The sequence below is a fragment of the Manis pentadactyla genome, chromosome 8 (genome assembly GCF_030020395.1).
Source record: "Manis pentadactyla isolate mManPen7 chromosome 8, mManPen7.hap1, whole genome shotgun sequence".
In the NCBI taxonomy this organism is placed as follows: Eukaryota; Metazoa; Chordata; class Mammalia; order Pholidota; family Manidae; genus Manis; species Manis pentadactyla.
Window position 1 is genome coordinate 110,560,191 of NC_080026.1, and position 25,725 is coordinate 110,585,915.

Sequence of the window (25,725 nt, forward strand, 5' to 3'; positions counted from 1 at the left end):
TGTACACAGCTGCATGCGTCAGGAGGAACCAAGAGGGCTGGGTGGGAGGGAGGTCCAGCAACAGCAGAATTCAGAAATATCCAGGCCTCAGAGGTGAACTCTGAGGCACTTTTGTGCTTCCACTTGAGGAGGAAACGGAGGACAGGAGAAAGTGGAGGAAGCCAGACTGGAAAGGGAGGAGGTGAGGAAAACATGCAGGGGGCAACCAGCCAGCTTTTCTTCCCCGAGACAAGGAGCAGCTTGCTAGATAATTGCAGAAACAGGTCAGCCCTGGCTTCTACATTAGTGAAACATCAATGGAAAGTTTTGCCAGGGTGGTCCGCGGCAAACCGCCAAGGCCGGCTCATCAGCGTGGACCAGAACGTTAAGACACAGGTGTGGCACACTCATTCTAGAATACCAGTCAGCAGCCAGTCTGGAGATAACTTGCGGATTTTGAGGCCTTTTGGAGCCCCTGTACCAAATGCAGCCACCTTCAGGCACAGCAGGTCCTGACAAGTCACATAATAGCCCTTAGGAACTCCCAGCCAGGAGGTCAGTTGCCATGTTAACTCCAGGTAGGATGACACCGACCGGGGTAAGGTGCTATGGCCAATCCCTATGCCTGGGGAGTCCCTCTCCTCTCTGACAGCCTCCCTAGGGCCACCTGTGCTGGTGGATGAAGGGCTATAAAGGCCTCCTTGTACTGGGGCAGGCAAGGCTCAAGACTTCAGTCTCCAAACCACATGCAGCAATCGACTGTGTGTGCAAGGGGCTAAGAGGACTCTGGAGGGGAGAGAAACTGGGTTGGAACCTAGCACGTGTACCTAATAGAGATGTGACCTTGGAGAAACCACTCCACTGCCCAGCACCTCAGTCTTTTCATCTGTAAAATGGGAATAAAACACCTGCTGTGGTAAAGCTTGAATGAGGTAATGCATATAAAGCCCTTAGCAAAATGCTTGCCCCTTGGGTATACTTTCTCATAAAAGGATAGCTGTGATGGGATGGGAATACGCAGATGAAGTTGCCTTCAGGGGTTGGTGACCGCCACACAGATGGCCCTACGAAGTACTCTGGAAAGATGCAGGAAGCTCCAGAAACACTGACAATAGTAGGGTTACAGACAAGATGATGGGGGCCTGAGGGAAACGAGGCCACATAGTGGAAGAGGCCTAGGCTGTGGGTGAGTCACTTAGCTTCCCCAGGGCTCCAGCACTTTCCCTGTGAGAGGGAGCTAACAGCAGGCCCTCCTTCACAGGAAGGCTGGCTTAGGGGGTAACCCGTCAGGTGCTGAGCCCAGAGCTCAGCCCCGGCAGGCACCCTACAAAACCAGCTCACTCACCTTCAGCCCACACGGGTCTCTGTTTTCTCACGCTCCAAGCACGCCAGCCCTGCCCAAGTCCTTGGGGCATGGAGGAGCACACGCTCAGAAGTGCTTCTGAAAGCACACGGTGCCCCTTCCAGGGTGCTGCCCCTTGACACGTCACTCCACCAACCCTACCCGCCCACAGCTGGGGAAGCCTTCAGAGCTCTGGATACTCCTGGAGGTGCAGTTCCCTCTGACTCCATCCTCAACTTCTAAATCATCGGCTCCCTCCCCGGGGTCAGATGGGATCCCAGCTGCCATTTTGCTCCTTTTAACTTTGCACTCGCTGGCTGGCTTGCTCATGGCACCTTAGCGTATGCAGAACAGGGGTGGCTGCTCACTGCTTACCAGATGGTGCTGAGTTTGAATCCTCCCCTATTTCCCCTCCCCAGACTAAGTCACATGGACACTGTCCTGGGGGCCAGGGAGCGCAGAAGAACGAGGGAACAGAATCCATGTGGTTTGACTTGCGGAGACCACAGGGACAGGGCAGGTAGCTGGGAGCCTCCCACAAAACTGTGGACACGCATGCACACCCTCTTCCCCAGCTGGAAGGACGTCTACCTCTGCCTTGGTTCAAGCTCTCATCTCTAACAAGGCTGCTCCACACATGTGATCTGAGACGTCCAGTTGGGTTTGACTTTGAAAATAAACCTGGGTCACTCCCAGGGCTTTTGTCTGTCTGCTTGCCAGGAAGCCCACAGGAAATCTGCTTAGTTACTCTCCACCCCTGCCCTGCCCACAGAGCATAGGGGGGTCCATGTAGGCCACAGCTAAACTTAGCCTGGCAAAGGGCCAGGGTCTTGGGGCAGCAGACACTGGGTAAGAGGGTAGCCTCTGTTTGCACTGGGCAGAGGGATGCAGGTGGTCAGCCCAGACCAATGGCTGTTCAGACCCTTACTCTGTGCCTGGCCAGAAGTCCCAGGTCCTGGAGCAAAAATCTAAATCTCCCATCCTTGGGGTCTGTCATCCTTGGGGACCCCAGAGCCCCTCGACACTACCACCAGAGCCTTATTCAGTGAATGTCACTGAGAGTTGTCTAACAGCAGCACGCTTCTGTTTATCAAGCCTTCACAAGGATGTGCTGGGTATGTGACCCTGTAACCTCAGCAGTGGGTGTTATCCCAGTTTCACAGATGCCCAAAAGACCAAGTAATTTTCCAGTCACACAACCAGAAAAGGCACAGCTGGGCTGAGAGTCATTCTGTTGTGTCTGCTTCCACCTGCCAAGCCCAGGTTCTTTCCACTGTGCTGGTGCTGCAGGGCCCAGAGATGAGTGCAGCTGATTCTCAGCAGGAAAAACACCATAGCCCCCGTGGGGAGGCAACAGGCCATGAAAATGCAGAGGAAGAGTTTCTTTTCTGTTCTTTGGGGAACCCTCGTCTATAGACCATCCCTGTGCAAGATCTGGGTGTGCAAGCCTTGGTTCCATGTCTACCTCCTTTCAGACAGAATTCCCACAGCAAACCGGGAGCACTGCGAGCCTGTGTCCAGCCCCACAAAGTGTTCATCCACCCCCCTTCAGCTCTATCATCCACCTGCCCCCACCCACGGCTGGCTCGGTGGCCTCCGCAGCAGGGGCACCCAGGACCCATTTCTCAGCAGCCCCATAGGCCCCCTGGGACAGCAGTTCTCAAATGTGGCCCCCAGCTCAACAGTACCAGCATCTTGGGAACTTGCTAGACATGCAAATTTTCACATGCAATCTCAGACCTGATCGTCAGAAACTCCAGGGCTGTGGCCCAACACCTGTGTGTTTAATGAGCCCACCAGGTGGTTTTAATGCTCACTGAAGTCTGCGATCCACCCCTGCCCAAGCCAGGCAGGCTTCCAGGGAGGAGGAGGTGGGTTTCCCACAGTGTCGCTGCAGCCCAGATTCTGGAGCTTGCTGAAGGTTTGTCCCACGCCCAGCCTGTCGGATGCCATTAGCTCTGCTCATTACAACAGCAAAAAGCAGCCCGGGCCCTGGTGTCATCTTCAGAGTTAAAAGGAGCAGCTGATGTGTTTCCTTATGAAATGGGAAAAAGGAGGTGGGATGGTGGCACTTGTAGTTCTGGCCCCATGGGGTTACTGTGTCCCTTTCCCACTGCTTAGGTTCTGGGCCCTCTGAGAAAGAAGGGGCCAAGGGAGACCAAACCATTGATAAGTTTGGGCTGAACCTGTTGGGGACGGCCTTTGTCTTCTCACATGTTTGTAGGCAGAATGGGAAAGCACCTTCCCCCATGTCTGAATGCAGCATGGGAAAGCACAAGCTTGAGAACAACTGGTGCAGTCCTTGAAAGTTATCTGCCCACAAAAACATATCTTGTCCTCGAAGACGAGCCAAGACTCCTCACTCTGAAAATAGGGAGACCTTGAGTATGTGTGAAAACACCGCCACTGCTTACCAGGCAGCTTCTAAGAAAATCAACAAGGTGCTCTGGCCTGCCCCCACTGAGATGGGAAAGATGAGTATAGCACTTGGCTGAGGTCCGAGAAAGGCAGTATAAAAATAAAGGTGCTGTGCCACATCGGGGCTGCAGCCATTGTCTGTCTGTCTGTGTTGTCTGTGTTTTTTGTTCTCTCATTTCACCCAAAGAGGATGAGCAGCACGTTACATCTGGCGCCCAACATGGGGCATCCTCTCAGAGTGAGTTGTACATATATTCAGCTCCACGCCTCCCCTTCAGACTGTTCGACTTCGATGGCAGGCACCATCATGAACCCCGACTGTGCACCTGGCCTTGAGCTGGAGTTTCACAGTCCAAGCTAACGTGGTATAGTTGTTTGGGGGAAATAAAACCAGACATTTTAGAAAGTCGGAGTTTAGAGCTGTACTAATCTAAGCCCCGTTGTTTACAGATGAGGAAGCAGACCTAAAGAGAAGACACGCTTGACTGGGAGGGTGGGTGGAAGCGATCCTGGAGGCCGGGACATGACCTATGGACCCCCTCAGGGACTCCCACCCAGACGGAGAGGAGTAGGGGAAGGTAAGCCATTTTCATCAGTAGTGGCATTTACATTTATGAAGCTAAGTTCTCTGTGTGTGTTTTGCCATTTAATTTTCAGAACATCAGTTTGGTATTTGCAATATCCCTACCTTGCAAGGAGACTGATAAGGAAGTCCCCTGGGTGGCTTCTCAAACTCCCTGTCTGCAGTGAGTGGGTTCCCCTCCCTCTGCTCTGCCAGGGGATGAGTGAGCCCTGCCAACTCTTCCTGCCTGGTGGCACCTCCCAGGCACCACTGCCAGGAGTGTCCAGCAAAACCATTCAGGTTTGCTGTCCTCCAAGCTTTCTAGCCTTGGAGAAGCAGGACTATAAGAATGCAGAGTACGAGTCTGACCCTGAATCTTGGTGTTGGAGTTTGGGCCCCATGAACAGTCCGTCTGAAGCCCCGGTGAGGCCCTTCTCCCATGGTCTGGCCTATCTTGCCTCATCCCCGATTACACGCTTCTTGGTAGTGGAGACCGCGGCCCATCCTGGAGTCGAACCAGCTTTCCCACCCATCGTCATTCAGGTCCGGCTCCAAGGCCCCTCCTCTGGGGAGCCCGCCCCTTGTCGGCACTCCTGCAGCCCAGGCCACCTTCCTGCTCTTTACTGTGTCAGGTCACCCACCAGTCCCTGCCTTCGCAGTTCCGGTTCCAGGGAGCTACAGAGGCTGAACATCTTCCTGCCTCCTCCAGGGCACCAGGCTTGGGGCTGGCATGCTGCAGGAGCCCATAAGTCAGCAGGAGTTGACTTAGCACCCACTTGGGAGGAGATGGCCAGCTGTGGGAGTGATGTCTCCACAAACGCCTTCCTCTTCACCTAACTCAGGGCCAGGGACAGGCAGACTCAGCTCAGATGGTTCAGTAAGGGCAGCTCTGAACACATTACCACTCGACATGATTAGCTCCCGCCCTTCTGGGATGGAGAAGGGCCCTGCAGAGCCGGCCTACGCCCCAGCAAGGGCAAGGCCATAGTGCTACCACTGGGCGTCTCTGGCTGAGGTCTCCTTATCTGCACCCCAAACAGGGAGAGGGAGGGGTCAGGGGACTATGGCAGGCCTCAGATCTGGGTAGGAGAGGGAGGGGCAGGCAAAAAAGGAAGAGAGGAAAGAGGAAGGAAGAGGAACAACAACAAATTGAGAAAGTGGGTAGGAGGTGTGGTTCCAGGCCCCCAGCCCCTCCTCCCTTAGCATCTCTGCAGCCGCCCCTCCCCATGCCCAGTCACCTTCCAAACCGCACCCACTGGGCAGAACCTCTGTCTTGGCCTCCAGCCAGGCTCACCTTCCTCAGAACTACAGTCCTCAAAGCCACTGGGCTCCCTTCCATACCGCCTTTCAAGTCACGTCTCCTGGGGGCAGGGGTTGTAATGCCAAATGCCAGGGAGGGGAGCACCCCTGCAGAAAACGGGCAAGGCTGCAGGTGCTGGAGATCCAACTGGTAGGGATGGGGTCAGCTGGGTCACACATGCTTTATCAAAGGGGCAGAGCCACCACATCACATGTTCTGTGCACCAAGAATAGCATTATCTTTTTTTCTATGAGAAGCCAGAAATCTAGATTATCAAAATCCCCCAATTTTACAATGTCACTGCTATTGCAAAAATTCTTTAAAAATCATATGAGCCAAATAAAATATGTCAGTGTGCCACCTACAGCCTGCAGGCCTGGTCTACGGCCCCATCCCCATGTCTGCTCTCCCTCCCCACTCCTCCAAGCATTCCTCAAGGCTGCCCTTGACCCTGGACCCTCCTCACTGGTCCCCCTCAGTGATACCACTACTTGCTATTCCTGTTGCATCCACCTCTGAAACACCCCCACTCTGGCCTGACCCTTCTCCCCAGACCCAGTCCTGACTCTGCTCCAGTGTCTCCCAGTTGGTCCCAGTAGCCACCCTCAGAATGATCATTACCAGCATTATGAGGCCCATGTGCCAGACCTGTGCTAGGGGCTACATGAAAGCCCTCCCTGTGGCCTCTCTGGGGACTAAGAGACCTTGTAGTCTAATGGGTATTACAGCACCAGGGAGTACTCGGTATTACAGTCTAAGGTCCCAGGGATTGGGGAACCAGACCCCACTGCCCCTCCCTAACCCTGGGGAGACCCCAGACTGACTGAGCAGAGACCTGGGCCCTGGTGAGAGTGGGAGGAAGGCAGACAGAGAGCGTGCAGAGAGGAGACCCCTGCCCCACGCCCGGCCAAGGTGGAGCCTGTGGAAAAGTGCACACTGTGAGAGGAGTGACCTCCTCACTAAGGTGAGGTCCTGCAGCTCTGCTGTCACATGGCCACACCTGCCAGATTCACAGAGCACATCCGGTCACACCCCTGAAGGCATTAAATTTCTCCAGACTCACTCTTGGAAGACGGAGTTTCCAAAATGTCACCAGAATGCCAACCCTGTCCTCTGGAGTGGGGTCATGCGGCTGGCCAGCCCAGATGCACGAAGGACAGAGGCCAGGACTCTACCAGCAGGGGTGGGAGAGCCTACATCCTTCCTGTCCCAGCTCCTCCATCAGCAGCTCATGCATGTCCCTTGACAAGCGAGGGATGGAGAAGGCAGGGAAGCCATCAGTATCCCAGGAGGGACACAGCGTCCTTCTGTCCATGCTGCCTGACTTCCCCACTGCAGAGGCCCTGAGCTGCAGGGCGTCGAGGGAAATCAGTGTCTTGGGACAGAGAGACAGACATACTGAGGCCTGGTGTTGCAGAGGCTAAGGGACGACAAGGAGGCCTGAGCTCACAGAGACAAGGAAGGGCTCCCCTGAAAGCCCTGAGTCCAGGCCTACATCCCCTTTTCTCTCATTATTCTCCCTGGGCACCTCAAATCAACCGTCACTGCATGGGTAAGTCCATGTGCTAATACCCAGGCCCTGTGAATGTGACCTTATTTGGAAGGAAGCATCTTTACAGATGTAATTAAATTGAGGACCTTGAGATGAGCTCAGCTGGCATTACCCAGTGGGCCCTTAATCCAAGTAAGTATCCTTATAAAGAGACAGAAAAGGAAAAAATGGCAAAGAGGAGAAGGCGAGAGAAGTCGCAAGCAGAGGCTGGAGCGATACTGCCACAGCCCAGGGATGGCTGGAGCCCCAGGAAGCTGGACAAGGAAAAGAAGTATTCTCCTGTAGAGCCTTAGGAGCGAGTATGGCCCTGTGGGTACCTTGAATTCAGGCTTCTGGCCTCCAGAACTTTGCGGGGAGACATTTCCGTTGTGTTCTGGCAGCCCTGGCACACTAATGCAGTCTGAGAGTGAGATGCAACCTCCTGTCACCCAGCTTCCCCACTGACTGTCCTGTTTCCTCCTGGCATTGGCAGTCTCTGCAGCCTGGGGGTTCCATACTGACCGGGCTCCCCATCCTACTGGCAGTGGTGTGAGCCTTTGGAATCAGCTCCTCTGAGCACTCATAATTCCCGGCCACCGCAGGTAGCCTCCTCGGCCCTGGAGGTCTCCCTTCCCCATTTCAGTGGGTTTCTGTTTCCAAGGAACATAGGTCAGAGCTTTAAGCCTGATGTTCAAGGCCTGGCCCCAGCAAGCCACAGGGAACTCCTCAGTTCCCTTCCCACCTGCCTGGCCACTTCAGATTATCGAGTGATCCCTGAAGCCCTCATATACTCCCCCACCATTCCCTGTACCATGTCACACCTCACATCTCTGAAGCCAACACCCTACACCCAGGGGTCCTCACAGGGAGCACAAGAGCCTTCCCGACCCTTCCCCAACCCCCAACTCCTGAGACAAATGCTTCTTTCTTGAAAGGGGCAGAAGAACAAAGGGAGGGAGATGGCATATTCATAAGTCCCTCTGAGCGCAGCATCTGGGGCCTTGTGCAGATGTGTGTCCAGACACAGCCTGCACCCTACAAAGGCTTACCCACCTCCCCATCCTTAGCTGCCGCACATGCGCAGCAGCCCAAGGCATTGAGGCCGAGCAGAAGCTGGAGGTCTCACCAGTAGGCAGAGAGCCGAGGAGCCACACGCACTTCTCGAAGCCCTTCCAGACCCACAGGCCCCCGGTCACCCGTCCTGCCCCTTCATCATAGTGAGATGCCGGGGTCTGCTCTCACCCCACTGCCTTCCTGGGTGGTGAGCTCCTCCAGGGCCAGGGCAGGCTTGTCTGTCAGGACATCCCCAAAGCGGCTGATGGAGACCAAAAGCAGGGCTGCCTGCTCATTGCAGTGAGACCCCACCAGCGCTTACATCCTGCACTCTGGAGACTGGTTCTCAAAAGAAGGCCTTTACAAACGCCCTTCGTTCTCAGGAAGGATGTGTTTCCTGCAGCGAGTGTGCACCAGGGGGCCTCCCATGACCCTGAGAGATTCCCACCTTGGGTTTCTAGACATGAAATCACGGGAGCATGTTAATGATACAAATGCAGCCTAACCATTTCCCACAGCGAAGCAGCCCTCACGTGCAGTCTGATGTTGGCTTGGCTTGAGCTAGTATTTCTTGTAATTTCCAGCAGCACCAGGCTCCATCTCACCCTCAGAGCACCGGCAAGGAGGGAACATTAACATCCACCTTGGGGCAGGGGTACCAGGACTCCCCAAACTTGTCCCCATTCTTGCCCCACCACTGTGTTCTCTGACCCCTGCCTCCACGCAGAGTAGCGAATGCCAAGAACAGCCACACTTTCACTGTGGGGAGCGGAGGGCAGGAGGAAAGCAGGCTCCAGACAACAGCAAAAAGGGGCTTCATGTAGACGGACTGGAGTAGGAACCAGGGAGTAAATACAAAGGGAAACAAAGTGGAGACAAAGCGCTCCCTTGGCCACCCACTTCCCCTCTCACAGATGAGCTGGGGATGGAAGGAATTAAACAGACTGCTGGCACCACCTTCCTTGTGACCCCCTAGAAGGGAACAAAGAGACCAGCTCAGAAAGTCAACCTGGCCTCTCAGGCACAGGGAGGACGGCCCCCAGGGCTTTTCCACAGCCACAGCAAAAGGCCAGTTTCCCCACCAGCCCTCCCCACCCCACTGCCACCCCACTTCCCACCCCCTGCCTCTTACTCACATCCTGGCTTAGAGGGATGCTAGCCCCTAAACAGTGCAATCCTAGGCTCTCTCCCACTGTGGTCCCCTGAGGCTTGGGCGGTACCTGACACAAAGCCTGGGCCCCAGCTGGGCTGGGGAGAGGGGGAGAGGGGTGGGGAGGAAGGGAAGCCCTCTGGGCCTCACACACACACACACACACACACACACACACACTCACGTACTCACGTTCTATGCCTGCAAAGATCTAAAAACCCTTTCATCTTAATAAAGGCAGACAGCAAGAGACACAAAGTTAAGAGGGAGGCCAACCCAGCTGTAAGAAACGTCAGGGTTTGTGGCTGGCTTCTCTGCTTGTGCTCTGGGCTGCTTGGGCCGCACAACAGAGCCGGGCGTCAGCCTGCAGTCCCACACCAGGGCCCCATTGGTCAGAGCAAACCAGTTCTCTTTCTCCTGGAAAGCAGAGCACCTAGACACAAGGCCAGGAACAGTCAGCAAAATTACCCCCAGGATCATTCACGAATGCAGTCACACTTCCTGTGACTGCACAAAATAACAACCTACAATCACAAGGTTTTCCAGCCACGGGGTGGAGTGATGCCTGTGCTCTGCCGAGGCTGCACCCGGCACACAGGAGGTGTCCCTAAACTACAGGTACACGTGAGTGAGGCTGGGCAGCAAGCAGCCATGCCTGCCACCAAGTTCCAAGTTGCAGGATATAACTCCTGCTCCAAAGCCTCCCAGAAGGAAACAGCCCAAAGGTCTTCCACTCAGAAGAGCTTAACACTTTGCAGAGGCTTAGCATACAGCAGGGAAGGAATGGGCCAAACTCTGCAATCAGAAGGCCTGAGTCTGAGTCCTGACTGTCCCACTTGTGACAACAGTACCTACTTGATGGCATGGTAGTTGCATGGCCGTGCTCTGCACAGGATGTGACCAGCATTGGTATTAGTGACAAGGCCAGGTCTCTTTTTTGATTTGTTAAATCCTGCTTGGGAGCATCACAGGGACTCCTCTGGGAAGAAGAGGTGACCAACATCCCTGCCCAAGTTCAGAAGCTCTGGGCTGTTGCTAAATTGCCTCCTCCACCTGCCCATTTCCTCCTAAAGGCTCCAGAGGCTGCCACAGAGGGAAGCAGGAAACATGGCACCTGGGACGCTCACAGTTCCCTCCCTCCCATCTGGCCGCATCCACACTGACAGCTTCACAATTTCTGAGCACCTAGAAGGAGGAACCAGTGTTCATCTCTGATGCCTGGCATTAAAGATGCAGGTGCTCCAATAATACTTGCTGAATGAATGAATGGATGGAGTCAGGACTGGGAAAAGAACCTCACCTCATTGCTTTTACTCCCAGGAGCAGGAATTTGAAATGGAAATGGAATGGAATTCTTAGATTATGTAACTTCTAAGCGTTTTTTTTTCCTGGGAGGCATGCTGAAGTCAGACAAAGTGCTTACAGTGGTTGAGTGCCTTGGGAAATGTGAGCAAAAACCCTCCCAGACACAGCCCTTGGCCACTTTAGGTCTGGAGGGGCTTCATCTCTCTGCAGGCTGACTTACTAGCAATGCTACCAACTAAATGACCTGGGAATGAACCCTGACAGAAGTTTATCTGACCCCCACGCCTCTCCTCTTGACACCTACCTTCTTGCTTGAGAGTCTTACACAATCTGAAGATAAATGGAGGATTACAGGGCAAACTAAGAGAAGCAGCAGAGAAGCAATTGGTAGAGTGATGAGCAATTCTCTCTTTCTGTAGAAAACCAGACAAGTTGCATGGCCCCAGCACCCCATGGGAAGGTTTAGTAAATAGCAAACAATGCACCTCATTTATTGATATTTAAGCACTGTGAAAAATGCTTTACATGTATCATCCTCAAAGTAAACCTCTGAAAGAGGCACTGTCCTCATTTTACAGATAAGGAAACTGAGTCACAGAGCAGTTGAGGCCACTTACTCAACATCACAGAGCCAGGATTTGAACCCAGGACTGTCCAACTTTCAAGCCTTTGGTCTTGCCATAATGCTGCTCTCAGTGACCTGGTATCTGTGAAACATCAGACGTGTGTCTATGGACTTTCCTGGTATTGCTTAGGGAAAGGTGGGTGCCAATTTAGGAGAAATATGGGCATGAAGCAGGGAAATGAGGTTTGAATTTGAGGCTCCTTCTGCCCAGAGGTTCTGGGAGTACGACCTGGGATATCTGAGATGGCTTTTTAGCCGACAGGACGGGGCAGCCTTCTATGCAGTGGATTAGAGAAAGGAAGTGAGGGGTCTTCTGATACTGGCTGGTGCATTTTGGGGTGAGGCATCAGGGAGGATATGGTATGGATGCCCTGGGAGCATTCTGGGGTGGCACACAGTGGTGGGGCCAAGGCATCCCCACTCTCTCCCTTTCCAGCACACACATGCAGTCCTGCCTCCTCGGTGACCCTGGAACAAATCTCAGCAAAGGACCTTTTCATGAACTTCAGGCAGGTCCCCTAACTGCTAGTAAGAAGCCTACTGAAGCAGGTTCCCAGGAGAACAGTTTGTTAGGAGCATGTGGTTTTGCACCAACAAGCAGGGCCAAAATGATGACACCTTCCCTTTGGTTTGAGGCGGCTGGTAGGAGACTGTCTTGTGTCTGGTGCAGGGAAATGACCTGGAAGAAAGCAGGAGCAGCCCAGGAGAGCTTCAAAGCTGAGCCCTCCTCCCACTGTGTTTTGGGTTGGGAAGTGAGACATTTGAGAATTATGGGCTTCGTGTTTTCTCTAGAGACTTCCACCTGAGTGTCTCAAAGTAGTCTGAATATTATCAGATACTGGCTGTTACTAAACCCAGTAAACAGAAGGGAATCTGAGCTCCACCTCCTGATATCACAGACTGAGTCCAGCAGGAGGGCACATGGCGGGAGTGATGGCTGCCCGTTGTCCGCTCACCTCTGACACTCAGACTGGGGGATTCTCGTCTTTGGTAGGACACAGTTGACACCCTTGGTTGTCCTCTATACCACCCCTCCCCAGACCTCGAGTATATCTCAAACACCTCCGAATTACTGCATGAACTACCTGGGAGGAAGGGATCCTGCAGGTTTAATTTAAACCACCTAGATGTCTAGGAGCCTGCTAGAGCTGGTGTGAGACCCTGCTTCCATTTCCAGTTGGCGCCTACTCTTGGGGCAGTGGAGTCCAGGCATTTCTTCTCTTGGTGTGCATTCAAAACTCCATGAGGCCACCAGATCGCTAGCACAGCACCTTGCACATCATAGGTGCACAATAAATACTTGCTTCATTACAGAATGAAGGCTCTCTTTGACCCCCTGAACCTCCCCACCCATCCAGTAAGGACATGAGCATCCTTGTCTCACTTTCCTTTGGGGGTGAGGGTGAAAAAGGGAAAGCCCATTTTCTAATCTCCCCGTCACTGCTCCAGACTGCTCTTCGCCTACTCCCGTCACATTCAGGCTGTAGATAGGAGGCTCAGAGCCATGGAAGCTGCCAGAGGCCCTGGAAGGAGCTGTGCTTTGTTCCAGTTCGCAGCTCAGAGAACTAAACAAGACTGCAGCTGTCTGCACTGCACTGTACTGTATTCCCTGCGGCCGACCCCAAGGCCTGAAGACCCTCCATATACCCTCTTTCCCTTGCCCACTCTCTGCCAGACACACCTGTGGTACTCCTCCTGTGCACCTTCCCTTCAATAGGCGTCTTACAGTTGGGGTGCTTCTTGTTCCTCCCTGTCTACCTTGAGGTGAAGGGTGCTTCTTGTTCCTCTCTGTCTACCTTGAGGTGAAGGGGTTGCCTTGGCAACAGTGATGTCACCTGTGAGGTACTTGCATTCCACTGATGTCACAGAGTAGGCCACACAGATGGAGGGGGGATGCACATTCAACAGGAAAAATTCACAGACCTCCAAACCACTGAGGAGGATCCTGCAGACCTCCTGGGCACTCTAAAATGACCCTTCTTCCTCTTCTAGAAAACCTTCCCACCTCTCTGCCCCTCTGGCTGCCTGTGCAGTACATGCATCAAACCTGACTTTCCCTTTCCAAGAGTTGGCCAAAAAGTCAGGACAAGCAGCTTTGTCCTCCACTCTGAACAAACCAAGCGCAAGAGAACCGATAACTCCTTCCTTCTCACCATCTGGGGCAGTCTGGGTCCCCAGTGCCTTGCCCTTTCCCCAAGCTTTAGAGGAGGGAGCAGTGGCACTGATGGGGAAGTTGGGGGTCCAATTCAGTAGAGAATATAGATCCTTCATTGACCACTGTTGTCTTGCAAATTAATAAACTAGCATTCTGTTTTCAATAAACCACTTCTGGGAACTTGTTGAGGTGACTCAGTAGCCCAAGTCCAAACTATCCTGAAATTACTGGAGGTAAAGTTTCTCTGAGTGGGCATTTTAATGAATATATTTAGATTCAGCTAACTTCTGTTGAGCAGCCATTATGTGTTATATATCTTTTTGGGGACTTATATCCTTTCTTCTCCACATTGTTATCAGCTTTAGCAGCTAAGACGAGTCAGGCTGTAGACTTTTTAGGTTCTTCATCCCTAGTAGCTGGTCACTGGGCAAATAATTTCGTTTTTCTAAGGTTGTTTTCTATTTTGGAAACCAGTAATCATACTAGCTGCCTAAGTGAGTAGTTTGGGAATCAAATAAGGTAATCCATGGATATCAGTCAGTGTGAGTGAGACATATACTTTTCTTTCCTTCTTTACCTGTCAAATCCTACAAAATCCATTTATTTACAAGCAGTTCCTCTTTCACCTCAATCCTGAAAAAATTGAAATTATCTTTCCACCTGCTAAATTTCAGGACCTCACCCGATCAGGGTCACAGCAAAGGCCAGCCATCTCCTCTATCTCACGTAGATGGAAATGCTACCCAAGCAGCTCCTGTATTGCTAGGCCTTGGCAATGTGACCTTAGAAACTGAAAGGGTTTTCTCTGCAATTTATGCTGGGGGTTGGAGAGAGCTCACAAATTTGTCTTTGCATCTAAGTATCTTGTTTCATCACCAATTTTTCAGAGCCAGAACTAGGGTGAGGCAAGTGAGGCAGTCACTGTCAGGACAGGGCAAGAGGTCAACACGACAAGTTTTTCTTAACTGCTGTATCATGTAGAAGTGTGGCCTTATTAAGAAAAGCAAAAACAAAACGAAATTTTTCTCATTTTACAGACGTGTGTTAATGTCTTAGAAATACAGGAGGGAGGGCTTAGAATGGGAAAGAACATATTAGCATTACCCTGGTCAATTCTCATTAAACCCCCTTGAAATACGTGCTGGACTTTAAGTGCCCATTCTTAACGGATTGATGTGGAGGTGACCCCCGCCGAATGCTCTACTAAAGAAGGGGTTTTCTTGCCCCCTCTTCCTAATCTTTAGGCTTTCGAATAATCTGGGGTGATGCCTCTCTTGGTTAAGGTACCCTAGCTCTCGGCTCAGATCACGTCCCCTCTGCCCCCCAGAGCTCAGTGGCTCAGTAATTGAATTTGGGGCAGGAGGGGCGCGCTGGAGCGCAGCTGTCTCTGGGCCCTGGCGCGGCGGCGTTGGGCGCTGGGCGCTGCGGAGAGCCCAGGAGGCGTGGCTGAGGAAGCGAGCAGGACCCTGGGGAAAGGTGAGGCCTGCGGACAGCGGCCTGCGGGTGGGGAGCACTGCCAGGCTGGGGGATGCTGGCTCTGGATGGGGTGGACCGGCCTCGGCTCCCTTACCATCACGGCGGGGAGGAACTTGATGGGTTCCTCCGCGCAAAAGCCACCTGCGAAACGAAAGTGATGTCTCTGGGCCTCGGGAAGCGAAGCGCGCGCAGCCGGCTTGGGGTCCCGGGAGGCGGGTGAGCCTATCCAGCCACCGGGCTACATCCCTCCCTCTCCCCTCCCCCGCAGGACGCATACCCCCAGGGCCGGTGCCAGAGGGCCTGATCCGCAGCTATGGCACGAGGGTCTGCACAGGACGCGCCTTGTCCTCGGGGCCAAAGGCATCAGGTGAGAAGCAGGGGGCCAAGTGGCCCACAGGGGCCGTTTAAAATTAGGGGCACCCTGCTCAGATTCCAAAGGGCTCTCTGTTGCTTTCTTCTGAGGCAAAGCCAATAAATGGTTAGCGAAGTGTTCTTTAGCGGCCTTCCCGGGATAGAGAGCTTTTTCTTAGAGTTGTGTCTGTGCATTAAACTCTTAGGACAACTCAGCATAAACTGAATGATGGTGCTGGTGAGTGGGTTCGGGTTCCCCACCCCATCCCAGCATTTTCTTATTTGTTGATGACTTTCCTCACACCCAGCCCCACCTCTACACTCACCCCCACCTCACCAACCCCCACCCACAATTTTAAGGTTTTGAGGTTAAGGACTTTTGTCTCTTCTACTCATGGTCTAGAAGAGGGCCTGGCACATAGTAAGTGCTTAAAAATATTTTTTTAATGAATAGTTCAAACAATGAAATAAAAGGGACTGCTGCTGTCAGGTAGCTGCATCTGGGGAGGTCGCTCCCTGTGCACTAGGTGAAACCTCAACCCAGGTCCGGGAGAGGTCTTGGCTCTGACTAAGACTTCTCGAGCAGGCCAGAGGAGTGTCGGTAAGGAAGGAATTATTAAAGTGAGAGTTAGCAGCAAATGACAGCAGCTGTGCTGGCAGCAGAGCGCAAGGAAGAGCAGAGGGAGGGAAGGGAAGCTCATTGCATTCCTGCTCCTCATAGGGCAGATCCCTTGCCCACTCCTGAAACCAGGGTCTGCTTGAATCTGCACCGCGTGTTAACTAAGCTCCTACCACCCCAGGATATGGGGGAGCCGCAGAGCACTGGATGGAGTGAGATTATCTTCTGAGAACTTCCCAAAGGCAAAGAAAGGAGATCTGGGGGCAGGCTGCTAAAGAGCGTGATTGTACAGCTGCAGTCCCGTCCTGATCACCCAGGTGATGGGAACTTGCAAGCCCAAATCAGAGATCTCAGCAGCCCTTCCCTACTTGTCTGAAGTAGGAGAGAGAGAAGACTAGTGCTTAAGTCTAGAAAATTAAATGAAGTAGTGATACAAGAAAGACATTTACCACTGGAAGACCACAGAAACAAAATGCAGCAAGTTGAGCAGCAAGAAGCCTTTATTTAGGGCAAAGGACACACTTGAAGAAAGGGGATTATGGCCAACCTCGGAGAGGAGGTGCGGTTAAGGCTTTGGATTCTGTCTTTTAAGGTTTTCAAAAATGGGGCAAAGGGCTGGAGTGGGGGTGGGTTAGGCTTTATATGTTGCCTCATGATGTCTGTCTCTGGTGAGAGACATCATGTCACTATCCAGTCTGTCCTCTAGATGTTCTGTCAGCTTAACTTAACACAAGGAATTTCTCGATCATGTTCTCCAAGATAGTGGTTCCCCTCAAGCAGTGGGAACATATCATTTAGGACTGCTTGCCCTGCCTTAAGATAGGGTAGGTTATTGGCCGATTACCAGAAAATATGTTAGGAATCTTACCTCCTACCTCCCTGGTTTTTAAAATGAAATGGAATCTTGGCCTTAAGATGGAGTTCCTGCTGTTCTTACTATGCTACTTATATCTGAGCATTTTCATCATAGGCAGGAAAGTTAATCATGATGCTTGTTCCATGTCTCTGCCCTACCTCACTATCAAGAGGTGCCTTGAAGGTTCTGACATAGAAATGGGTATATATCCTTCCAGAAGGAATTTTGCAAGACCAGCTCCTGCAGGGAGTTCTGGATTTGGAAGGTAGAGCAACTTCCCTGGAATGGGGACTGTGTAATGCCGCTGGCCTCAAAGCCAGTGGGTTGAGAACATGTTACTCCAGACTTTCGGCTCTTGTCTCGGCGAGTCCATCATCAGGGGATAACTTCAGAGTTTCAGATTCATGTCAGAGAAATACAGAGACATTTTAAATAAAATTATGTAATTCTGTTGTGTGATGTGTATAGCATGTATGCCCTGATTCTTCCCTCTGGCTCAATTCTAGTTGACCCTAATGTTCTCTATTTGAAGTAACAATCGCTTGATGTTTTACCCAGAATGACAAATTGGCAGCTTAGGAATTAATGTAAGTATTTCTTTAGGGCAGAGTTTTTCAATGCTTTCACTATTGGCATTTGGGCCAGACAATTCTTTATTATGTGTTGGGGGGGTGGGGAGGTTGTTCTGAGTGTTTCTGGATATTTAGCGGTATCCCTGGTGTCTACCCAGTAGGTGGTAGTTGAATCCCCTCTTCCTCCAGTTATCACAACCAAAAACATTGTATCTCCAGACATTGTTATGTGTCCCTGGGGAATGGGACAAGATCACTCTTGGTTGAGAACCACTTTAGAATTTAAGATAATTACCTGAGCAAAGGATATACACTTATTTCCTTTAACCTTTTTTAAACATATGTGAGCACCTCAATAAACTTTGTAGGCTTGAACCTCTAATAATAATTAAGAAGAAGAATTAAACAGTTATTGCACACTTATATACTAGGCACTGTCCTAAGCACTTTATAAGTATTCACTTATTTGATCTTCACAACATACCAAGAGGTGGATATAACTATTACCCCCAGTTTACAGTTAAGGGCACTGAGCACAGGGAGGTTAAGGAATTCAGCCAAGATCACAAGCTAGACTGTCCAGACCCCAGGCGGTTTGATGCCAGAATTCATGCCCATAACTGCTAACACTTAACCATATGCTGCAGTGACTTGTTAAAGTCAGAGTTGAACTTTTTTTTTTTTGAGAGGGCATCTCTCATATTTATGGATCAAATGGTTGTTAACAACAATAAAATTCCGTATAGGGGACTCAATACACAATCATTAATCAACCCCAAGCCTAATTCTCAATAGTCTCCAATCTTCTGAAGCATAACGAACAAGTTTTTACATGGTCAACAAGTTCTTACATAGTGAATAAGTTCTTACATGGTGAACAGTGCAAGGACAGTCATCACAGAAACTTTCGGTTTTGATCACACATCATGAACTATCAACAATCAGGTCAATTATGATTATTCATTTGATTTTTATACTTTACTTATATGTGAATCCCCACTTCTCCCTTATTATTATTATTATTTTTTTTTTTAAATAAAATTCTGAAGTGGTAGGTAGATGCAAGATAAAGGTAGAAAACATAGTGCTGTAAGAGGGCAAATGTAGATGATCAGGTGTGTGCCTATAGACTAAGTATTTATCCCAGCTAGACAAAGGCAACAAAACATCCACGGATGCAGAAGATTTCTCTCAAAACAGGGGGGGTGAGGTTCTAAGCCTCACCTCAGAGTTGTACTTTTGAGTTCTAAAAGCATGTGAGCTCTGTGCCAGACCTACTGGGCTCCCATTCTTGGCTCTGCTACTTCCTAGTGGTGATTTGGGGCAGGAGATTCAACCTCACAGAGACAGGAATCACAAGGAGCACAGGAGACAAGGCACAGGCAACATTCAACACACACAACTGTAGGAAGGAAGACAATGATACGGCTGCGGATTTTTCTTTGTAAAAAGCCTAGATGTTAAAAAACTTACTGCAAATTTAAATTTTATAGATCGATTGCTTCTGCCTGGGTAAGCCTCTCATTTTTGTTCTGTCTTATTTTCCCTCTGTTTTCTAAGACATGAAGTTATCAACATTAACCTGAGAAACAAGCCTGAATGGTACTACACAAAGCACCCTTTTGGCCAAATTCCTGGCCTGGAGAACAGCCAATGTCACCTGATCTATGAATCAGTCGTCGCTTGTGACTACCTGGATGGCACTTACCCGGGAGGAAGCAGTAGCCCCATGAGCCTTATAAGCGAGCTTGCCGGAAGATGTTATTGGAGCTATTCTATAAAGTATATCCAATGTTTAAAACAACTTACACTCTATTTGGATGTCTTTCCCAAATTTCAGTCCATTTTTAAAGCTAAACGATTGGTGAAATTGTTTTGTTTTAATACTATGTGCGCCTTAGGAGGATAAGTGGCATAGAATCATAGTAGGTCTATCACCTGGCTTAACTGATAGACACTCTTCCATTTCAACTAGCAGTCTCAAGAGGTATGGTTGTGGTGTAGTTATGACTGTGTGGCTTGAGAAAGGAACATTGGACGGGCTGAAAACTGGTAGTGCCTGTATATATCTAAGGGACCTATCTAAGGTTTCAGGTAAAAAAATAATGGGGTGTGAAGAAGGTAATGCACAGAAGGGGGTTGCCCTTTAAACAGAGCAAGAGTGTCAGCTCTTGGAAAATGTGGAGAAGAAAGACAAGGTGACCCCTGTTGATAATGGGAAAAAATGATGGAGAAATTTAAAAATAGTTTTCTTTCAAAAGAAATAAAAATAACTCAGTGATATTAATAGCTGACATATATTGAGCACTTACATTGTGCCAAGCACTATCCTCACTACTTTATAAATGTGAACTCATGTGAGCCTCACTACTGCCCTTTAGGGTGAGTGCTATGATCGTATCCATTTTTCAGATGAGGACACTGAGGCTTAGATAGATTAAGTGCCCCGCCTAAGATTGTACAGCACAGAAGTAGCTGATGAAGTAAGAAAACTGGAGAACCCCTTTTAAAGGACCTTGTTTTACCATGGTGCTGTGGTAAGGGGATTCCTGGCACCACCGGGATGCCCCTCAGAGACAGCTGAGGAGCCTGGGTATGGGTGTCAGCCTGTTAAGTTAGGGTGACACAGTTTAGGTTGCACTTTTAGGTGGAGCAGGAATGTGGAGTTCCCTCAGACGTCTCCACTGAGAGCCTCTGTCCTTTGATTAGGCCCCACATTTGACCAAGCAGTGGCTGGTAGCATTGAGATGTGGGAGACAGTGTGCTGATCTGAAGCCAGCCCTGCATCAGGAATTCAGCTCTCTTGAAGAGGTACAAAAAGGGGCCCCTCTCCTGATCAGATATAGTGGAAGAAGTGATGCAGCATCCCCATTCTGCTCCCCCAGACACCCACTGCTTTCACGGACTTATTCTTTCTGCCAAACTTGATAAGTTTGGCTACTAATCATCTAATTTTAACTTGTGAATGTTTACTTTCTGCTAACTGGCTCTGGAATTATTCTTGAAAATCTGGCAAGGAGTTGGGAAGGATATGTGATGAATTTCTTCCTTTCCTGGAGTCACCACATCTGTTAACCACATACAGAGATCTGCTAAGTATGTCTGTATGGCTTCCGTAGCTTCTGCCAATTGGGCCAAGGTTTGTCTGCTAGGAAAAGAGACCTAACTACTGTAAATTTACGTTATAAGGGTTTATTCTCTCACATAAAAAAAGCTAGAGGTAGGACAGTTCAGGGGAATTTTGATGACTTCTTCATGAAGTTACCAGGAACTGAGTAATTTTCTTGCTGCTCTGTCATCTTTAGTGCAAGGCTTTCGTCCTCACAGTGACAAGACAGCTGTTGGAGCTGCAGCCATCACATCTAAGTTTCAGGTTGCAGAAAAGAGAACAGAAAAGAAAAAAATGGCAAAAGGCCATGCCCCTTTAGAGGGTTTTCCCAGAAGTCCTACTCAATGACTACTTAAATATCATTGGCCAGGACTTAATTGTGGGGTCATAACTATCTGCAGGAGAGTCTGGGGAAATTACTCTTTCTTCTTGGGACACCCTAAAGAAAATCAGTGTACTATAATTAAGAAAGAAGGGATATGGAAACACCAAAGACCCCAAATAGCCAAAGCAATCCTGAGAAAGAAGAATTAAGTAGGGGGGATCTCACTCCCCAACTTCAAGCTCTACTATAAAGCCATAGTAATCAAGACAATTTGGTACTGGCACAAGAGCAGAGCCACAGACCAATGGAACAGACTAGAGAATCCAGACATTAACCCAGACATATATGGTCAATTAATATTTGATAAAGGAGCCATGGACATACAATGGTGAAATGACAGTCTCTTCAACAGATGGTGCTGGCAAAACTGGACAGCTACATGTAGGAGAATGAAACTGGACCATTGTCTAACCCCATATACAAAAGTAAACTCAAAATGGATCAAAGACCTGAATGTAAGCAATGAAACCATTAAACTCCTGGAAGAAAACATAGGCGAAAACCTCTTAGACATAAACATGAGTGACCTCTTCTTGAACATATCTCCCCGGGCAAGGAAAACAACAGCAAAAATGAGTAAGTGGGACTATATTAAGCTGAAAAGCTTCTGTACAGCAAAAGACACCATCAATAGAACAAGAAGGATCCCTACAGTATGGGAGAATATATTTGAAAATGACACATCCGATAAAGGCTTGACGTCCAGAATATATAAGGAGCTCTCACGCCTCAACAAACAAAAAACAAATAACCCAATTAAAAAATGGGCAGAGGAACTGAACAGACAGTTCTCCAAAAAAGAAATACAGATGGCCAACAGACACATGAAAAGATGCTCCACATCGCTAATTATCAGAGAAATGCAAATTAAAACTACAATGAGGTATCACCTCACACCAGTAAGGATGGCTGCCATCCAAAAGACAAACAACAACAAATGTTGGCGAGGCTGTGGAGAAAGGGGAACCCTCCTACACTGCTGGTGGGAATGTAAGTTAGTTCAACCATTGTGGAAAGCAGTATGGAGGTACATCAAAATGCTCAAAACAGACTTACCATTTGACCCAGGAATTCCACTCCTAGGAATTTACCCTAAGAATGCAGCAATCAAGTTTGAGAAAGACAGATGCACCCCTATGTTTATTGCAGCACTATTTACAATAGCCAAGAATTGGAAGCAACCTAAATGTCCATCAATAGATGAATGGATAAAGAAGATGTGGTACATATACACAATGGAATACTACTCAGCTATAAGAAAAGGGCAAATCCAATCATTTGCAGCAACATGGATGGAGCTGGAGGGTATTATGCTCAGTGAAACAAGCCAAGCGGAGAAAGAGAAATACCAAATGATTTCACTTATCTGTGGAATATAAGAACAAAGGAAAAACTGTAGGAAGAAAACAGCAGCAGAATCACAGAACTCAAGAATGGACTAACAGGTACCAAAGGGAAAGGGACTGGGGAGGATGGGTGGGTAGGGAGGGATAAGCGGGGGAGAAGTAGGGGGGTATTAAGATTAACATGCATGGGGGGGTAGGAGAAAAGGAAGGGCTGTACAACACAGAGAAGGCAAGTAGTGATTCTACAACATTTTGCTATGCTGATGGACAGTGACTGTAAAGGGGTTTATAGGGGAGACCTGGTATAGGGGAGAGCCTAGTAAACATAATATTCGTCATGTAAGTGTAGATTAGTGATAGCAAAAAAAAAAAAAAAAGGCAGCTCCTGTGTGGTAACCTCCAACGAGTTCTACACAAGGGTATAAAGGGCATATAAAAGTGTAGGCAAAGGGTCTGTTTGTGTTTATACAGAGGATCAAAGCCTAATTGGGCTACCCCGAAAATGAACTAAGATACGATACGAAAAAGAACTTCCAACATCTGCACCCTCTGGAAGACTCATGCCAGAAGATGATCATCAAAAAACCCCAACAAAGATCCACGCACTGCTACAGCTGTAGATGCACTCATCCCACCAGTTCCTGGACCTGCCATGGGAATGAGGAAGGAGATATCTAAGCTGGCCTGTGCATACAGTAAAACAACAAAATTTGACTGGATCTATACTGTTGGAACTCAACCAAGAATTTGGAGAAGTGCAAATTGTAGCGCTCCAAAGTCTTACAACTACAAACTATTTATTGTTAAAAGAACATATGGCATGTGAACAGTCCCCAGGAATGGGTTGTTTTAATTTGTCTGATTTCTCTCAGACTGTTCAAGTTCAGTTGGACAATATCCACCATATCATAGATAAGTTTTCACAAATGCCTAAGGTGCCTAACTGGTTTTCTTGGTTTCACTGCAGATGGCTGGTAATTACAGATATGCTTTGGTTATGTAACTATACTCCTATTATGTTAATGTGTGTGTGCAATTTAAGTAGTAGCTTAAAACCTATACATGCTGAAGTTACTCTACAAGAAGATATATCAAAGAAATAATCAATCTTCCCATGTTTTCTTCCGCCTGCTACTTCTATAGCTTTTCTTCTTCCTTCCTAATTACAACCCTTAAATAGAATTCGTGCCTCATATCAAATTTACCGAGTATCATAATTCTTCCAAGTGGTAAAGATACCTCAAGACAAATGCTGGGCATAGAAGCCACAGGGCATAAATATGCAAAGAAGTAAAAAGCTAACTTTTTCAAACAATAAGGCTTCTCTCTCACTTACCAACTTCACATTTCCCTGTATGGCCCCGGAAGATGACTGGTTAGCCAGAGACGGGTAAGATTCCTCAAGGGAGGAACAACCTAAGACAGGCACAGTCGCAGGGGGGCCATCAGATGAGAAATTGGGGATCAACAGAGGTGAGGCTTAGAACCTCACCCCCCCGTTCTGAGAGAAATCTTCTGCATACGTGGATGTTTTATTGCCCTTGTCTAGCTTGGATTAACACATAGTCTACAGGCACACACCTGATCATCTACATGTGCTCTCTTACAACACTAAACTATGTTTTCTACCTTTATCTTGTATCTACCTACCACTTCAGCATTTTATTAAAAATAATAATAATAAAGAGAGAAATGTGGTATCCACATATAAATCAAGTATAAGAACCAAATCAGAATTCATATTTGAACTGACTGTTTATAGTTCATAATGCATGAGCAAAACCGAAAGTTTCTGTGATGACTGCCCTTGTACTGTTCACTATGTAACTTATTCATTATGTAAGAATTTGTTCTACATGTAAAAACTTGTTTGTTATGCCTCAGAAGATTGGAGACTGACAAAAACTAGGCTTGGGGTGGAATAATGATTGTGCATTGAGCATTGACTCCCCTATACAGAATTTTATTGTCGTGAACAACCATTTGATCAATAAATATGAGAGATGCCCTCACAAAAAAAAAAAAAAAAAAAAAAAAAAAGGACAGACTTCCAATGGTAAAATAAATTAGTAACCGGGATGTAATGTATAGCATAAGGAATACAGTCAAGATATTGTAACAGCCTGGTAGGGTGATAGCTGGAACCTAGAATTATGTATATAAATGTTCTACCACTGTGTTGTACACTTGAAACTCATGTAATGTAATACTGTGTGTCAACTACCCTTCAATAAAAAATAATTATTAAAAAAAAAAAAAAAAAAGAAAACATAGGCAAAAACCTCTTAGACATAAACATGAGTGACCTCTTCTTGAACATATCTCCCCGGGCAAGGAAAACAACAGCAAAAATGAGTAAGTGGGACTGTATTAAGCTGAAAAGGTTCTGTACAGCAAAAGACACCATCAACAGAACAAAAAGGAACCCTACAGTATGGGAGAATATATTTGAAAATGACACATCCGATAAAGGCTTGACGTCTAGAATATATAAAGAGGTCACACGCCTCAACAAACAAAAAACAAATAACCCAATTAAAAAATGGGCAGAGGAACTGAACAGACAGTTCTCCAAAACAGAAATACAGATGGCCAACAGACACATGAAAAGATGCTCCACATCACTAATTATCAGAGAAATGCAAATTAAAACTACAATGAGGTATCACCTCACACCAGTAAGGATGGCTGCCATCCAAAAGACAAACAACAACAAATGTTGGCGAGGCTGTGGAGAAAGGGGAACCCTCCTACACTGCTGGTGGGAATGTAAGTTAGTTCAACCATTGTGGAAAGCAGTATGGAGGTACATCAAAATGCTCAAAACAGACCTACCATTTGACCCAGGAATTGCACTCCTAGGAATTTACCCTAAGAATGCAGCAATCAAGTATGAGAAAGATCAGTGCACCCCTATGTTTATCGCAGCACTATTTACAATAGCCAAGAATTGGAAGCAACCTAAATGTCCATTGATAGATGAATGGATAAAGAAGATGTGGTACATATACACAATGGAATACTACTCAGCCATAAGAAAAGGGCAAATCCAACCATTTGCAGCAACATGGATGGAGCTGGAGGGTATTATGCTCAGTGAAACAAGCCAAGCGGAGAAAGAGAAATACCAAATGATTTCACTTATCTGTGGAATATAAGAACAAAGGAACAACTGAAGGAACAAAACAGCAGCAGAATCACAGAACTCACGAATGGAGTAACAGGTACCAAAGGGAAAGGGACTGGGGAGGATGGGTGGGTAGGGAGGGATAAGGGTGGGGAGAAGTAGGGGGGTATTAAGACTAGCATGCATGGGGGGTAGGAGAAAAGGGAGGGCTGTACAACACAGAGAAGACAAGTAGTGATTCTACAACATTTTGCTATGCTGATGGACAGTGACTGTAAAGGGGTTTATAGGGGAGACCTGGTATAGGGGAGAGCCTAGTAAACATAATATTCGTCATGTAAGTGTAGATTAGTGATAGCAAAAAAAAAAAAAAAAGGCAGCTCCTGTGTGGTAACCTCCAACGAGTTCTACACAAGGGTATAAAGGGCATATAAAAGTGTAGGCAAAGGGTCTGTTTGTGTTTA

The 25,725-nt window shown here is 48.4% G+C and overlaps 1 pseudogene; it reads left to right on the top strand.

The window, feature by feature from the left end:
* The first annotated feature begins 14,769 nt into the window (after nucleotides 1–14,769).
* Nucleotides 14,770–20,448, top strand: LOC118914812 (glutathione S-transferase omega-2-like; annotated as a pseudogene).
* The last annotated feature ends 5,277 nt before the right edge of the window (nucleotides 20,449–25,725 follow it).